Source organism: Pinus tabuliformis, chromosome 7, assembly GCF_031772625.1.
Source record: "Pinus tabuliformis cultivar Carrire ecotype Pingquan chromosome 7, CPIR1, whole genome shotgun sequence".
Classification (NCBI taxonomy): domain Eukaryota; kingdom Viridiplantae; phylum Streptophyta; class Pinopsida; order Pinales; family Pinaceae; genus Pinus; species Pinus tabuliformis.
Window position 1 is genome coordinate 443,214,465 of NC_142293.1, and position 6,396 is coordinate 443,220,860.

Consider the following 6,396-nt stretch of genomic DNA (forward strand, 5'->3'; position numbering starts at 1 on the left):
ATGTCTATTGCTTATCCTTCTTGGTCGTTGTGTACTGTCCTCTACTATCTATTGCGTATCATTCTGCTGTGAACCTTTATGCATGACTTTCAGCCATTCCTAGGCTGTCTGTTGTCCTCAGTTTCTTTTGCAAGGCGTACTGCTGCGGGTGTGTCTCGTCCAACATTCCGTTCTTTCCAACAGCTATTCATGTATGTGTGCGTACTGGTTGTTTCATGAAGATTTTTTATAAAAACCACATAACAAGAAAATTGGCAGCAGATCAAAAAGTTTAAAACAGAAAATGTCTCCATTTTCCTAATCAGTGTAGCGTTCTTTAACTTTGTCTCTCTCAAAAAGCATTTGGGGATTTACTTTGTGAATATCTACCAAACGGCAATCGCACAAGCTTCGGCATTAGAGAAAACCAAGGAAACCGCGGCCTATTGGCATCTGTCCAAAAATCTGAACATTGAGAAAATAAGTAGTAGACATAGATAATCGTTTTTCCTCCTTTTTCTGAGCTAATCGCACAAGCTTCGGCATTAGAGAAAACCAAGGAAACCGCGGCCTATTGGCATCTGTCCAAAAATCTGAACATTGAGAAAATAAGTAGTAGACATAGAGAATCGTTTTTCCTCCTTTTTCTGAGCTTCGGCCAAAATGTATTTTGGACAGGTCTCTAAACATCTTAACAAAGCCTTCTTTTGGCCTCACGTTTTTTTCTTATAGCTGATTTACTCCACAATTCTCCTTATGCATGCAACAAATCTGAAAATTTTCAATTCTCAGGCTTTCAAGCTTCCACCGCATCACTTAGGCTCCGATATCATGAAAAATTAATTACAATGCATGTTATGAGAAATATATAACATATATAAAACAAAATTCAAATACCAAAAAGCACAAAGATATGGAGAGACAGACATTTTGGTGGGAGAGTTGTCTTTTAAAGAGATTTTTTGGAAGTTTTTCTGGTGGGTTTTTCCGGTCAAATTTCTCTAAAATCCGGCAGCAATTTATTGAAATCGCAAGTTTGATAGCTAATTTCTGCAAAATCAAAGCGTCCCACGTGTTTTTCAGGGTGCTGAATCCACATATACAGTTAAAAACCATTTTAAATAATACAAATCAAGATTTAACCTCAATTTTTTCCGCTGGATTCCGTCACCGGAATCTCCAAAAAATCGCACTAAAAACAACTCCTTTTAGTGGGTACCCTGTACAGCGCACATCCTTCTCTTTCGATCTCCATACATTCTGTATTGAAATTTTACTGTATCTCAAACTTGATCCTTGACTTTTTCCCATGATTCGTATTCTTTTATGTGACCTATGTCCCTCTCTAACACCACACTAGTATTGACACTTAAACATCCTGACCCGTGGATGTCTAATGACTAATAATTTATGACACAACTCATTTGTGTTAGTAATTCCCAACATAATTATCTTACAAAGACTATATAGGAATTCATGTCATGCAGTGCCAAATGCTCTATATCTTGATTCCCAATGGCGTTTCCAGAGGCTATTCAATCCTTCCACATGAAACAATCTAGAAGATATTGATGAGAAGTGGCAACTCTAATCAGACTTCAAGATCACATGGATATATTTTCTGCCCTTTTAACACCCGAATCAAATTCAAAACCATTATATATAGTCCCCATTCCATTGAAACTCCCATTTTGATAGTCAAGATAATGTAGATATCAGAACATAAAACCCTAAATCACTCACTTTGTCTCTGCAAGATTTAAACTGCAATCCGATCTATAAGATAACAGGCTGAAGATTCAAATTAATTGCCATAAACAGTAAAAAAACGCACGCATTTGTGAAAATATGTGTGAATCATGAAATGTAATAGAATCCACATATACAGGTTATGTAAGGCCCTTTTTGAACATCATCTATCAAGCTCCTTAGATTCATTCAAGAAACTGAATGCATGCAGCATAGCTTTGAAGACATGCCAAGGACAACATTAATCAATTTCAAGAGTCTGTACTTGAACAGAAATCACCAACCACCAAGAATGATTTTCTAGTCCCTAGCTGGCAATCAATGATTAAATATCCATTAGCATCACCAATAATCTCCACAGGAACATTGTCCATCCTTGAAATGATGGAAGCGGTTAGCATCTCTCACAACAATTACTCTTGCAACAATCTTGGAAATGAACTTAACGAAAGAGTGACAGTCACAACAGATTCGGAGGTTCTTGACAACCCTGATAGAGGTTCCACTGGATGTATTGATTAGTCCAAAAGCAATGGCAAGCTTTTCACTATGGTGGGAAAGAATATGTTCCTTCTGTTCCTCCTCTATGTCATGCAGCACAAATTCAGTGTCAGGCACATAACCTGCCTCCTTAATCTGTCCAGACAATCTTTCCAACATTGCATAAATTTCCTGCAATTGTGGATGTGATTTGTCCCCCACACCAAAAGCATACACCTCTTTATCGATCTCAATCCAGCTTTGTCCTGGCATTTTCTTTAACCTTTTATCCTTCATCATTCTTCTCACCATTTCCACACCATCCCATCTACCAGCTGCCGCATAGATATTTGATAGCTGCACGTAATGGGCAGCGTTTTGGGGTTCTGACTCAATTAAGCGTTCAGCCACCCATTCTCCTAGTTTTATGTTGTTATGGGTTTTACAGGCACCGAGCAAAGATCCCCACAAAGTGGCATTTGGTTTTATTGGCATTTTTTGAATTAAATTATTTGCCTCATCCAAGTCCCCAGCACGCCCAAGAAGATCAACCATACAGCAGTAGTGCTCCACACCCGGTTTAATGTTATAATCTCGACTCATGCTATGGAAGTATCGCCAGCCGTCGTCCAACAGCCCTGCATGGCAACATGCAGACAGAACACCAATGAAAGTAACATGGTCTGGTTTCATGCCAGAACGTAACATTTCTTCAAAGAGACAGACAGCCTCCTTGCCGCAACCATGAATTGCATACCCCATGATCATTGCAGTCCAGGAGACCACATCTTGCTTAGGCATTTTGTCAAACACAGAGCGTGCATCCGCAATGCTCCCACATTTGGCATACATGTCTATAAGGGCACTCCCCAAACAAACGTCATCCTCAAATCCATTTCTAACTACATCTTCATGAACTTTCTTGCCCTCATGGAGTGCCGCCAAGCCAGCACATGCCGGGATAATACTGGCAAAGGTAGCAAAGTTTGGATTCACACACATTAGCTTCATCTCTTGATAGAGTTTCAGAGCCTCATCAAAGCGACCATTCCGTTCATATCCTGCAATCATCGCATTCCATGAAACCAGATCTTGCTCCGGCATACTCTTAAACAACTCGAGGGCTTCATTAACATACCCATTATGTGCATACCCTAGAATCATTGCATTCCATGAAACCACGTTTCTTTCAATCATTTTGTTAAACACTCCATGTGCACTCCTTATACTCCCACATTTAGCGTACATATCTATCAGTGCATTCCCTACACAGACATCCGACCAAAATCCCCTTCTAATTATGTCTTCATGCACCTCCTTGCCATAACCCAGAGCCGCTATGTTGGCACAGGCAGAAAGAACACTACTAAAGCTGAAATGATTTGGCCGAACACCTGACTGTTGCATTTCAAAGAACAGCATCAATGCCTCCCTATGATGCCCACGCCCGCTAAAACCTGCAATCAATGCAGTCCAAGATACAACATTTCTTTCGGGCATTTCACGAAAGAGTTCCATGGCTTCGTCCAGATGCCCGTTATGCGCATATCCTGTAATAATAGCATTCCACGAAACAACATTTCGTTCAGGCATTCTGGCAAACACTTTGCGTGCATCCTCCAAACACCCACATTTGTCGTACATGTCTACCAGGGCACTATCCACGAACACATTGGATTTAAACCCCCTTCTAACAAAATCTTCATGAACCTCCCTGCCCAGACGTAGGATACACAACTGGGCAATTGCAGGGAGCACACTGGCAAACGTGAAGTGATCCGGGTTACAGCCTGCACTTTGCATTTGCTTAAATATCTTCAAAGCCTCTTTCCCACGCCCGTCCTGAGCATAAGCTGCAATCATGGCAGTCCACGAGACCACATCTCGTTCAGGCATTCCTTCCAGTACTTGGCGAGCGTCTGCCAGGTTCCTGCAGTTGGCATAAGTGTTCAGCAGCTTAGTTTCTAAAAAGGGATCTGGGTTGAATCCAATTAGAATGATGTGGGCATGGACTAATTTGGTTTCTGGGAGGGATTTCGTGATGAGGCAGGCCTGCAAAAGAGAAGCGTAAGTGTATGAATCCGGGATAATGCCACGGCAGTCCAAGAAAGGTAACATGCCGAGCGCCTCTTTCAATCGTCCCTGTTTACACAAACTTTTCATGTCTTCGCAGATGGCAGAAGAAGTAGCATTCCTGCCACGAGCTTCCTCTGACAGAAGAACAACAGCCTTAGCGTTAATGTTAACGGAAACCGTGGAGTGGAAATTCGTAATTGTAAGAAGAAAATTCATCAACTTTTTCATCGGATTCGATAATGGCTGGGCTATGGCCATAGCCCGGAGCTTTCATAGCTGAATTCAACTGGATAACTGGAAACAGAAAGCCGAATCCAGCAAACGTTTTTAACATAATTGATTCTGCGTGGGCTTTTGTTCAGATTTTCATACAGAATGTCCGATATGCTTCAATGGACGAAGCTCTTACACCGAATTGAACCCGTGAATCTCGACCGGTGAAAATTGTTTTCAATTTCTATAAAATGTGTGCTCTGTTTATATCTGGTAGTGTGACTATCATGACGTACAGCGGAGATGGGAGAAATCTATGGAGGGACTACATCGAAATTTCTTGTGAGGCATGGTACTGTTAGAAGCTGGAGAGTGTTGACCAAAAAAAATCATTAGGATCGCTAGAAAACAATACTAAAGACTAGCATTTGCACTGGAAGGGTGTAAAGGGGTGTACAGACACGCCGATAGCAGAGCGTGGAGTAAGATAGTAGATAGCGCTAGAAACAAAGATGGGGACATGGAGGTCGTGAAGAATACCAGCGGTGGGCGCGGCCTTATTGCAAATCAAGATTTATTAATACACATACAATCCAGAATGAGGATTGCTATGTTTTCTATGCAAACAAAACATTCTTAATAATACAAAACGGAGTTGTCTATAATGTGATTTTTTGGAGATTCTGGTGACAGAATCCGGCGGAAGAAATTGACGCTATCTTGATTTGTTGTAGTTGAAATGGTTTTTTAACTGTATATTTGAATTCAGCACCCTGGAAAACCCCTCAGAGGCTTTCATTGTGCAGAAACTAGCTATCAAACTTGCGATTCCAATAAATTCCTGCGGGATTTCGACCGGAAAAACCCGCCGGAAAAGCTTTCAAAAAATCGCGTTATAGACAACTGCATACAAAACATTCTTAATAATTAAGATTGTGTAGCTCAAATGAATTTCACAATAAACAAAACATTAAACTCATTCACTCATGCACATGGGCATAATTGGGCATCACAGTGATATATTACTGTCGAAGGTATAAAATAATAATGGAGTTTATAACTTTTTTTTTAATGGAGGACACAATTTGAGTAGTTTTACGAAGCGAAATAAAATTTTTGATGTTATTATTTACCTAGTTTCAAACAGTAGTTGCTTTTATAAGATAATGTATAAACGAGGAAGACTCAATTTAAAAAGTTATAAGATAATGTATAAACCAGGAAGACTCAATTTAAAAAGTTAACTCAATTAGTTGTCATCAATGATGATGGTACCTTTGCTAGTATAATGCCAATAGGTGTTTGATTAAAATCCCCCTAAGTTAGGCACAATAATCTACATTGATGGGCTTACTAGGGGTGACATCCATGAACGTGGAGAAGCATATTTCAGTTGGTCCAAAAGGTTTTCCATGGAAGAAAGGAGAGGAAGAATAAGAGATTAGGAAGATGACATGCCATTCCCAATCATCTTACACCATATTTCTATTGTCATTTAACTCTTTCATCATTATTTGCAACATAAAAAGTATGTGTCCATATCATTAATGTGTTGTAGTGTAAGGTTACATGACTTGAATTTTAGCGCATTTGTGGTGGTGTTCCTATGTCACTGCGCACAATCATTGGATTTGGGCCATAATGTTAGTTTTGTGCATAACCATCCCAAAGTAAGGTAATCATTTTATCATTAACACAAATATCATTCTACAACCTATATTTTAAGCCAATCCCTTGTTCCATTAGGATTGTTAACCCAAACATTAATCCAAATATTAATTCACCTTTTATTTATTTTACCAATGTGAATCAACATGGTGGTTGATATTTCATATTTATATAAATTGATTAGGAGCCTTTCAAAATATACAACCACGAACTTGAAATTAGTTGATGAAG

General features: G+C 39.6%; 1 pseudogene; it reads right to left on the reverse strand.

The window, feature by feature from the left end:
* Positions 1–993: 993 nt before the first annotated feature.
* Positions 994–5,069, reverse strand: LOC149247884 (pentatricopeptide repeat-containing protein At3g26782, mitochondrial pseudogene; annotated as a pseudogene).
* Positions 5,070–6,396: the final 1,327 nt, after the last annotated feature.